Source organism: Triturus cristatus, chromosome 4_1 (assembly GCF_964204655.1).
Source record: "Triturus cristatus chromosome 4_1, aTriCri1.1, whole genome shotgun sequence".
NCBI lineage: Eukaryota > Metazoa > Chordata > Amphibia > Caudata > Salamandridae > Triturus > Triturus cristatus.
Window position 1 is genome coordinate 9398827 of NC_140585.1, and position 11819 is coordinate 9410645.

General features: G+C 45.6%; 1 protein-coding gene across 1 annotated transcript in view; it reads right to left on the bottom strand.

Annotated features, from left to right (window-relative positions):
• LOC146839286 (uncharacterized) overlaps positions 1–11819 on the bottom strand; it is a 225732-nt gene that overhangs the window by 87141 nt on the left and 126772 nt on the right. The gene's annotated exons all lie outside the window — the stretch shown is intronic.

Genomic DNA, 11819 nt, shown 5'->3' on the forward strand with positions numbered 1-11819 from the left:
CTATCTGTTTTATCGTTTTTTAAGCAGTGATTGTACTTGCCTCGGGTTTGCACGTAATCCCCTCGGTTGCTGGGGCTCCTCCTCCTGCTCCCTCCGGAAACGTAGAGGAGAGGCTGCTCATTGGCTACTCAGGGAGGTGGGGACGGGGCTCGGATTGGGCGCTGGAGCGGGCGGGAGAGTGAAATTGACTGCATGACGCGAACGCGCAGCGGACGCGCGCAGCGGGCGCGCCGCCGGCGCGCCGAAGGCAAGCCCGTCTGCGCCCGTCCGTGCTCGGCCAGGGCTCAGGGCGCGTTACTCTGGATCAGGAGGAGCTGAGGTGCGGAGATATTCATCAGATCACCTTAAATCTCTAAATCCTGATGGTGGGAAGGCTGTCTGCCTTAGGCTTTGTCCGGAGATAATTTTAAATAAGTCATGGGGAAAATATAGGTGCTGTCAATGTCCTTTACAAAAGATCTTCACTACCATTGGCAATGTCAGTGTGCAGATTAGACAGAGCAAGGGCCCGCAGGTTAGAGAGATGAAAGACCCAACATGGAAATGCATGTTAGTGAATGCTAGGTCTTTGGTTAAGCACAGCCTGGAATGCAGGCTGTTTATGGAACAACACCAGATCAAACTTGCCTTTATTACGGAGGCTTGGACTAACAAGTCGTCAGGCCCCGATATTGTTAATGCTCTCCCAGCAAATTTCCTCTGTTTTTCGCTAGACCGACCGGCAGGAAGGGGTGGTGGGCTAGCGGTGATCTATCACAATAGCCTTGAGCCTGTATTCTCCATAGCCTCCAACAACGCTTGTGAAGCCTTATCTATCAATGTGCGCCTGTCTCCCCAGAATACGTTTAAAGCACTTCTGATTTACCGTCCCCCGGGACCCAGAAGTGCGTTCTTGGAAGCCCTTGGTACTCTGGTAGAGGATGGTCTTAGTGCCCGTTCGTTTACCGTTATGGGGGATTTTAATTTCTATCTGGAGGATCCTTTAGACCCAGATAATTTGCAATTTACGGAACTTATGGGTGCAGGTGGGCTGGAACAAAGGGTGGTTGGACCTTCGCATACAGGAGGGCACACCCTAGACGGCATTTTTTCAAACAGACCGGATCTTGCCATCACCGATATCCTACCTCTTCCCTGGTCAGATCATGCTGCCATAATCTTCACACTTGCCCCTGACTCTCAGATTCTGTCCAGTTCTAAGTCAAGGGCAAAGATTCTGTGCCGGGCGTGGAAAAATATTGACAGGGTTGAAATGGGGAATCACCTTAGTCGCAATGCCCCTAGTATCCCAGTGGATGTGAATAATGCTGTTAATGTATACTCCAAGTGGATTGAGAGGGCTTGCGATATTTTTGCACCTGAAAAAACTTTTACGCCTAAAAGGGCGACGCCTTCAGCGCCATGGTTCTCAGAATCTTTGCAGTTGGCCAAAACAGCTTGCAAGAAACTGGAGAGGAAATGGCGGAATGGCTATAGTCCAGCTAACAAAGAAAGCTATAAAAGGAGCCTCTCGATTTATAAAAATCTAATAAACGAGGCTAAAAAAACACACTTCACGGAGCAAATTGAGAGGGCCAGTTCTTCCTCTAAAGAGTTGTTTAGGACTATAACCAAACTTACAACTCCAGCAGTGCCTATTTCAGCTACCAGTGCTGACATGTGTGAGACCTTAGCCACCTTCTTTCAGACTAAAGTGGCAGGGATTTTTTCATCCTTTGCAGAAATCTATGAAGAGGGTGGTATGACAGCACAAAGGGGTGATGCTGGGTTAGGATGGCCACAGGATAAATTAAGGGAATTTACCCCACTGTTATCTGAAGAGGTCACTGGTCTCTTGTTGACTGCACGCTCAGGGGCCCCTAGTGATCCGTGTCCGGTAGCAGTCCTTAAAAAGTGTTCAGTGGTGATTGCCTCCACGTTAACTCCGTTATTCAACGCTATTATTAAGGCAGGCACTTACCCTAGGAGATGGAAAGTGGCCTCCATCCTACCCCTAATTAAAAAACCAACTCTAGACAAAAGCGACCCTACCAGCTATAGACCTATCTCGCGGCTCCCTCTGCCTGCAAAACTATTTGAGAAGGCCATAAATAAGCAACTTAGCCTTTTCTTGGAGAGAACGAAGGCCCTGGATTCTACTCAGTTCGGGTTTCGTGCTGGACACAGCACATAACTGGCCTTGATTAAGGCGACAGAGGAAGTGAGAGAGGCGGTGGATCAGGGGGGTGAGGCAGTCCTGATTCTGCTCGACCTGTCCGCTGCATTTGACACGGTCCATCATGGTGTTATGATGGACCGGTTGGCTAAGACAGGAGTGGTTGGTACGGCCTTGAGTCTCCTGAAGTCTTTTTTGACCGATAGGACCCAAACCGTGGAGCTGGGGGAGGAGGTATCTAAGCCGTTTGTCCTCCCGTGTGGGGTCCCGCAAGGGTCTTCCCTCAGCCCTACGCTCTTTAACGTTTACGTTAGCCCCCTGGGAGATTTGATTAGATCCTAAGGCCTCCAACTTACTTCATACGCTGATGACACGCAAATCGTGTTATCAATCCATAGAGAATCTAAAGTGGAGATGACAACAAGGTGTCATGACTGTCTTAATGATATCGCTGGTTGGATGGCCGCGAATTGCCTAAAACTGAACGCCGGCAAAACAGAGGTCATGGTATTCGGAAACAATCCTAATACCTGGTCGCCAGCTATGTGGCCTGAGGCCCTAGGGAAGCCACCAGTACCTACCTCAAAAGCTAGGAACCTAGGCGTCTTGATGGATCAGAAATTGGACTTTGGTGGTCAGGTCAGTGCAGTGGTCTCCTCTTGCTTTCATATTATCAGAATTCTTAGAAAGATAAAATCCTTCCTTCCCAAGGATGGTTTCCGGGTAGCTGTCTCTGCTTTAGTCTTGTCTCGCCTTGACTACTGTAATAGTTTATACCTTAATCTGAGGAAAAAAACATCTGTATAGACTACAGTTGGTTCAAAACGCGGCTGCGAGACTGTTGACCGGTGCCCCTAAGTTCGTCTCAATTAGGGAAGGAATGAGGAAATTACATTGGCTCCCGATTCACAGACGCTCTCAATTTAAGGCCGTATGTACGGTTTTTAAGGCTCTGAAAGGTTCTGGCCGAGAGTTTATGAGAGATCGCTTTAAGCGGTATGTACCAGGGAGGGCACTTCGCTCCGCTGAAAACAACCTGGTTGTGGTTCCCAGAATAAAAAAGGCTAGCTGGGGTGGAAAGATGTTCTCCTTTGGCGCCGCCACCATTTGGAATTGTCTCCCACAACATCTTAGGAGGGAGGATGAACTTTTGCCTTTTAGGAAGGGGCTGAAGACCTGGCTATTTATGGAATAGCTTCTCGGTCTTCAGGGTAATCAGCATCTCAGCGCCAGGACACCCTCGGGTAGTAGTGCGCTTTATAAGCTCCCAAATAAATAAATAAAGCCGCGTCAAGGCCCCAACCGCTTTACAGGCCATTCACACACCTTTCATACGTGATACACACAAGACCATTCACACCACCAGGCATGAAACCAATACATTACAACATTCACAAAGGGGACAAGGTACACCCTGCTTGAGAAAGACAGAAAAGACAAATATTTCTGCACAACCACCTATTTTTCAAGCATACAGACATACTGGTTGGATTTGGCACAAGGGTGAGTGATGGTTCAGTATATACAGTTGTATTAACCAGAGATTTCACAAAAATGAAATGCACTGTTAATAATTGAAAGGACGAGAAACTGAACCATTGACTCGGAGCTTGTGAGCTGTAAAGCCACGACAAGGCACCAACCGCTTTACAGGCCATTCATACACCTTTCATACATGTGACACGTACAAAACCATTCACACCGCCAGCCGCGGGCCCAACACATTACAACAGTCAAACCAGCAGACCGCGCCATTCAAGGGCCCATCACTTTCACACGCCCACATTCCTGACACAGCAACCACACCAGCTCACGGATTGCGCGGAGTGGCGTTTAGCTAGCAGTGTGTGTAGTGACCAGCAGCAAGTCACTACTCACACACCGCCAGCCAAGCACCAATCCACGTACACCGCCAGCCAAGCAACAATCCACACAAACTGCCAGCCAAGCGCCAGTCCACTCACCGCCAGCCAAGCACCAATCCGTGCACACCGCCAGCTAAGTGCCAATCCACACACACCGCCAGCCAAGCGCCAGTCCACGCACACCGCCAGCCAAGCGCCAGTCCACTCACTGCCAGCCAAGCACCAGTCCACGCACACCGCCAGCCAAGCGCCAGTCCACTCACCGCCAGCCAAGCACCAGTCCATGCACAATGCCAGCCAAGCGCCAATCCACGCACACCACCAGCCAAGTGCCAATCCACGCACACCGCCAGCCAAGCGCTAGTCCACGCAAACCGCCAGCCAAGCGCCAGTCCACGCACACCGCCATAAAAAAAATTTAAACAAGAAAGAAAACACAAACCAATTGCAACTAAATACAAAACTATAACTACAAAAACAACAGCAGTAATTAAAGACATCATTCTATTGCCAAACGTTAAACTGAACAACTATATAAAACCATACAGACCAGGCAGTACACTATCAGGCTCATGGTTGCTCCCAAAAACTCTTTCGAGTGTGATACAATCTGAAACGTGGGCACACACAGCCCAGGATAGAAGGACAATCAGCACAGTGCATACGACTCTCCTTCCGTACACCTCTTCACAAGCAGACTCTACATCTCTTACAGGGATTGTTTTTTTGGGGCGTGGGAGGAATTAAATCAGGAAAGTGGAGATCTTTCAATCGAACCACATTCTCCACCACTCCACCTCTAGGAACACTTGCCTGTTCCACAACAACAAGGCTGCCTATCACAGACTCCTGAAACTGAACAAAAGTCAACTTTGACGCAGGAGAACACTCATTGAACACAACAAAAGCATTGAAGGTTGCAAAATTGAAGAGATGGATGGCCAACTTCTCATACCAAATGTAAGCCTTACGAATAGCAGTGTAAGGTTCCAACCTCTGATCTACTCTATCAACACCACCCATGTGCTTATTGTAGTCTAAAATGCACACATGTTTGCGCACTTCAGAAATCTGACCCCAAACAGCCACAGGTGAAGTACTCTCATCATGGATGGTAGTCAGCATGTACACATCCCTCCTGTCCACAAATTTCACAGCTAGTAGTTCATCACTACGCAAGGAACTGCACAGTCCCCTCTGAAGTTTTTTGCATACAAGCTCTTTTGGATAACCTTAACGGTTAGAGCGGATTGTGCCACAAGCAAAAATGTCCACTTTTAACAATTCCTTAAACAATTGCACAACGGTGTAACAAGTTATCAAGGCCTCTGTTAAACAGTCCTCTAGCAAGATCCCACACAATTTTCTCTGAGACTCCAAAAGTGGCCGGACAACCAGGGGGGTCAATCGTGGAATCCCTACCAGTGTACACACGGAAATTAAAAACATATCCTGTCCTACTCTCAGACAACATATATATCTTAATTCCATAACGTGCCCTCTTGCTAGGAATGTACTGCCTAAAAACCAAACGGCCCTTGAACAGGACCAAAGACTCATCAATAGATATTTCTGTACCTGGAGTACAGAGCTCTGAAAATCGATCTACAAAGTGATCAAGAACAGGTCGAATCGTAAAAAGACGGTCACAGTCAGGGTGATCTCATGGCAACGCCAAACCATTAGCAACAAAATGCAGCATCCGTAGCAAAAGTAAATACCGATCACGAGTCATAATTGCAGGAAATATGGCCATTGCCATCAAGGGACTGCTAGACCAATATGAAGCCATGGACGGCTTCCTTATCAAGCCCATCAATAAAGTCAAACATAAAAACTTCTTCATCTCTTCCAGATTTATGGGAGTCCAGCGGGTAGCTCTAGAGTAGGGCCTAAGGCTGGCACTGTTGTCCCTCAAAAACTGTTCAACATACAAATTAGTCTGCTCGACAATCTCACCCAAAAATACTCTATCATAATCCCTGCACCTGACGTACATAAACATATCCCCAGGCACTGCAGAATTATTCTATATAAGCGTCACCACATTTTTTCATCCTTGGCCAACAGCCAGCTGTGCATGATGACACTTGTTTGGAAAAGCATTGGGGATTGTTTTCAAAACATTTATGGTTGTTTTCAAAACACCCATGAGTGTTTTAAAAACATATTGATTCTAGAAAAAACCCTGGATGACCACCTTAGTATAAAAGACCCTCACTCCCCCTACAAATCAGAGGAGAATTCCTTCCAAGCTGACACGGGGTCCTGCATACTGAATCTTCGACACGCAGCGGTCTGACATCTCTTGCGGGGGGTCATCCATGATGCAGAGAAGAGGTCCTTCGTTCTAAACCATGAGGTGAGGGGGCTGCTTCTTCCCTGGGGGGTTCTTGGCTACAGATACACATTTATACATATACATGCTACATTTCCTGACCAGGTACATTTAGGCAAATTACTTAGGGCGTGCATTCTAGGAATATGCAAGTGCTGCTGTTTTTATCAGAGCTGCTTATGTTCATCTTATTAGCACTACGGTAGAAATGTATCTACTATTTACTATATTGGTACTAGCAATCTCTTTTGTATGCTTCTGTCTCTTAATTATCGCAGCACATATGTTTTACAAAAGGCTGTCGCTGGACCAATAAATACTTATTGAAACTTCCTAATTGCCATCCCGTGTATTTTCTGAGAGTAAGCAAGCGAAACGTGCTGTACTGTTTTCCACGATCCCTGAGAAATCAGGGTTGTCATGTTCAGTAGTTGCCAGAGTCTACCTACACCACTGTTGAATGCAGGCGGGGTGGGAGTGGCACTGTAGAGCTAGCTGGACTAACAGATGACATATCCTGTGGGGGTGTCCGGAAGCGGTTGGGACACCAAGCCCTCAGTTTAGGTCATCCAAAACGCGCAGGTCCTGGGAGTTCCCAGGAACTACACCACAAGCCCTTAGCAACCACGGAGGACTTGGTAAATATTGCACCCCATTTGTTCAAGTGCTCACTTAACGGCAGCCACAACATCTAGTACTTAACTTATGCAGTTTTATCTTTAAAATCTTTGAGAAAGGTGAAAGATACTCAATCATGGGTATCTTGGGAGCTGCATCGTAGGCTTTCAAAGAAGCTCCTATTCCACTAGCTGAGGTTATGTCAGTTCCCAGAAGCATGTATTGGTATTGATGCGCTATTTAGAAAAGGTAAACATAAACATGGGTGCAAAGTGTTCAGAACCAAGGATTCAAAAAAAATAAAAGGGGATAATTAGTTGAAACATCATTAGTATACAGGGTCAACAGGGTCGAATGTATCGAGCTGCGTCACTTTCAGTGCATAAATATAGGAGTCAAATGATGGATAAATCACCTGGAATGTTAGGAAGCAGAGTGAGGTTTACAGTGAAGTAATGGGCATTTTGGAAGAACAAAAGAAAGTTTGGAAAAGGAGTGAAAACTGGAGTCGGGCCAACAAGCCAAAAGATTATGTTACTTACCCTGTAAGCATCTGTTCTTGGCATGTAGAGCTGTAGATTAACATGCTTTGCATACTCCTGCCATCTAGTGTTGGGTCCAGATGTTGCAAGTTGTTTTTCTTCAAAGAAGTATTTTCCAGTCACAAGGTAAGGTGACTCCTTCTTTCTGTGATAGTGTGCATGGGCATGGACTCCATTGTTAGATTGTTCTCCCGCAAGAGGGTGAGAATAGAGTAAGTAAGTGAAGTATAGAGATGTCCATGCGTATGTAATGCAAATAGTGAGAACTGCAACAACCACAGGTGTCCGGGGAGGAGGGAGGGTGCATGTGAATCTAGAGCTCTACATGCCAAGAACAGAGGCTTACAGGGTAAGGGTAAGTAACCTAATCCGTTGTAGGCATGTGTGCTGTAGATACATATGTCTTGCATAGATTGTACGGCAGTATACTCCCAAAGTGGTGGCTAACCAGTGGGTGTTGCAGTTGTTTGAAAAAGTGTTTTTAGTACTGCTTGGTCTACATTAGCTTGTTGACGTGCTAAGACATCTACACAATAATGTTTAGTAAATGTGTGAGGTGTAGACCATGTAGCTGCCTTACATATGTCAGCTATGGGAATGTTACTTAAAAAGGCCATGGAAGCACCAATATTGCGAGTAGAATGTGCTCTAGGAGGTATAGTAAAGTTCTTTTGGCTTTAATATAACAAGTTTGAATCCATCTAGAAATCCCAGATTTAGAGATAGGATTTCTTTTATGAAATGGAGTAAAAGCAACAAACAGTTGTCTTGTTTTGCGAACATTTTTGTCCTTTCAATATAGTATAATGGTGCTCTTCTGACATCAAGTGAGTGAAGAGCCCTTTCTGCTACTGAATCAGGTTAAGGGAAGAACACAGGTAACTCAACTGATTGATTCATATAAAAAGCAGAAACCCCTTTTGGAAGGAATTTTGGGGTTTTGCGAAGAACCACTCTATCTTTATGAAGTTGAAAGAAGGGTTCTGCTAAAGTTAATGCCTGTAGCTCACCAACACGCCTTAATGAAGTGATAGCAATTTGAAAGGCAACCTTCCATGAAGAAATTGTCATGAACAATTGTGTAGTGGCTCAAAAGGTGGACCCATGAGTCTTGTGAGAACAATGTTAAGGTTCCAAACTGGTGCAGGTGGTACCCTAGGTGGTATTACCCTTTTAGGTCATCTATAAAAGCTTTAATTGCTGGGACTTTCAACAAGGATAAGTGTTGTCTATTTTGAAGGTATGCAGCTACTGTCGCTAGGTGTAGCCGAATGGACGAAAAAAGATGCAAAAGGTAACAAATAATATTGTTTTTGTATAGATGCATCTAGTAGATCAATTGTGTTGTTGTTATAATATATAACACATCTTTTCCACGTTGCTGCATAACATGCTCTAGTGGTAGGTTTTCTTGCTTCTTTAAGAATCGTCATCCAATCTGGTGGTACGTTTGGGTATCCAAACTCTAGGACTTCAGAAGCCAGGTCGCTGGGTTGAGCTCCTTGGGGTTTGGATGTCTGATTTCTCCATGGTTCTGTGTGAGAAGGCTGGAAGTGAGGTGCAGCTTCTGGTATGGAACCACTGATCGTTCCAACAGTGTGGTGAACCATGGTTGACGAGCCCATGTGGGAGCCACTAGAATCATTGTGATTTATGTCTGTCTGAGTCTACGAACCAGAAATGGAAGGAGAGGGAGAGGCGAAAAGCGTCATCAAATATTCCTGACCAGTTTATCCATAGGACATTGCCTTTGGATAGAGGGTGTGAGAACCTGGCGGGGAAATTTTGGCATTTTGAGTTCTCTCTGCGGGAATCCCCATTTTTGGAAGTATGGAAGTAGAACTTGGGGATGAAGCTCCCATTTGTGTACTTGTTGGCCTATCCTGCTGAGGAGGTCGGCAATTTGGTTGTTCATGCCTGAAAGATGTTCTGGCAGAAGATGTATGTTGTGATGTACTGCCCAACACCAAATGGTCTGAGAGAGGCATGACAGTTGTAGAGAGTGCCCCCTCCCCAGTTTTTGCACATAATACATAGCTGTCATATTGTCCGTGCAGACTAGGACAACTTACCCTATGAGGTGAGGTTGAAAAGCTTTTAGTGCTAGATATACAGCTAGAAGTTCCAGATAATTGATGAGGAGACGTCTGCGTTTGTTGTTCCATAGACCCTGAATATTTAGATTTTGTAGATATGCACCCCAGTCTGTGAGAGATGCATCCGCTGTTAGCATGATTTGTGGGATAGGGTCGATGAAAGGCCACCCTTTTGGCCACCAACACTCGATGTGTCAATTGATCCTGTGCTTGATTCCACTAACATACTAAACATTCCTGTAGAGGAAACATGTGTAATCTTGCGTGAGGCACTATTGCGATGCATGATTCTATCATTCCTAGCAGTTGCATGAAAGTCCTGACAGTTAGGTATTAGTTGTTTCGAAATTGTAGTAACAGAGTTTGAATTTTTTAAATCCCGGCTGCATTGGGAGAGGCAAGAGCTGTGTGAGTGTTTAGTGTCGCTCCAGGAAAGGACTGCAGTTGTGAGGGTAGAAGATGGGACCTTTGCACATCGCCTGTGAATCCCAATGGATGGAGAAGATCTATTGTCGTCCGGGTGTGTTGTGAGCTCGTGTGCTGTGCGGTGGCTTTGATGGGCTAATCATCTAGATATGGGAAGACATTAATGTGTTGTCTTCTTAGATGATCTGCTACTACTGCTAGACAGTTTGTGAACACTCTGTGCTGTAAACTGCAATGGGAGAACTTTGAACTGATAGTGATTTCCTGTTATCACAAATCTGAGATATTTGTGATGTGCTGGGGGAACAGGAATGTGGAAGTATGCGTCCTTTAAGTCTAGTGTGGACATAAAGTCGCCTTGTTGTAGAAGTGGAAGCACTTGCTGAAGCGTAACCATATGGAAGTTTTCCGATAGTATGTAAAGGTTTAACGTTCTGAAATCTAATATTGGTCGTAGGGACCCATCTTTTTTGAGTATTAGGAAGTACAGTGAGTTAACTCCTGACCCGTGGTGTTGTAATGGAATTGGTTCTATAGCTCCTTTTGGTATAAGAGCTTGCACTTCTTGATTGAGAAGTTGTTGGTATTGTAACGAACGTTTGTGAGTGTGAGGTGGAATATTGGGAGGATTGCTGGGAGGATTGCTGGTAAGCTCCAGGCAATAATCATGTTGGATAATGTTGAATGCCCATTGTCTGATGTAATTGATTGCCAAATGGGAAAGAATTGTTGTTGTTCTTCCCCCGACAGGTGTAAAATGATCTGGGCGAATTGTAGGCAAGTCACTGTTCATTGGGAAATGGAGCGGTACGTGAAGGTGCCTTTACCTCTGCCTTTGAAATTGTTACCAACCGAAGACAGAGTTTCCTATTTTTTTGACACACGGAGAATGGTGAAACGCGTACTAAACAATACCGACGAGGATACATAGTGTTGCGCAACGTGGAGATCCCGCAGAACAGTTTCGAACCGGAACCCTGAAAACCGCGCCCAAACCCGATGGCGGAAAGGAAACAAACTAACAATGGAGTTGATGCCCAAGAGCTATCACCGAAAGGAGGAGTCACCTTACCTCATGACTGGAAAAGACTTCTTTGAAGAAAAACAAATTGCAAACATACGGACCCAACACTAGATGGCAGGAGTATGCAAAGTATGCGTATCTACATCCTGCATGCCTTAAACAGATTGTTACAGTGACACATGGAGTCAAAAGACCTAAAGATCCGAGTTACACTGATTTATGAGATTAACAGGACAACCGACAGAGTGACAGTCGTTTATGGGTTCAATCTGCTAAGGGATAAACACGTGTCATCATTAATAGAGTTGTGCAAGTAAAATTTATAATGGTTTTCAATTCTCCATTGCTTTTGTATTCTTTCTCTTAGGAAATTTTGCTACACAAATGCTGGACATGATAGCGCAATCTGCAGGGATGAATGATACGGTTTGCAGTGAGGCGGGAGAGCAGCCTGTGCACACGCAGGAACCTAGCTGAGGCATGAAGAGTGACGTGGGAGCTGTGACCAGCCCCAGGACAGGGATTCTGAAAGACCCTGGACCAATGGTGCTGGGAAAAGAGGGCGCAGAGGGGCCTGGTCAGCAGACCTGGAAGATGCGCTCAGGGAGGTGGCGTTTCAGCAAAGGAACATGTGTTCTGGAACCCGAGGCCAGACAGCTCGAGGTGGACTCAGATGAAAGATGCGGCTCATTGACAGGAGACGTATATGTCACTGCCACGCTGATGTAGAGTGCTGTTTATGATAAACTGATCAT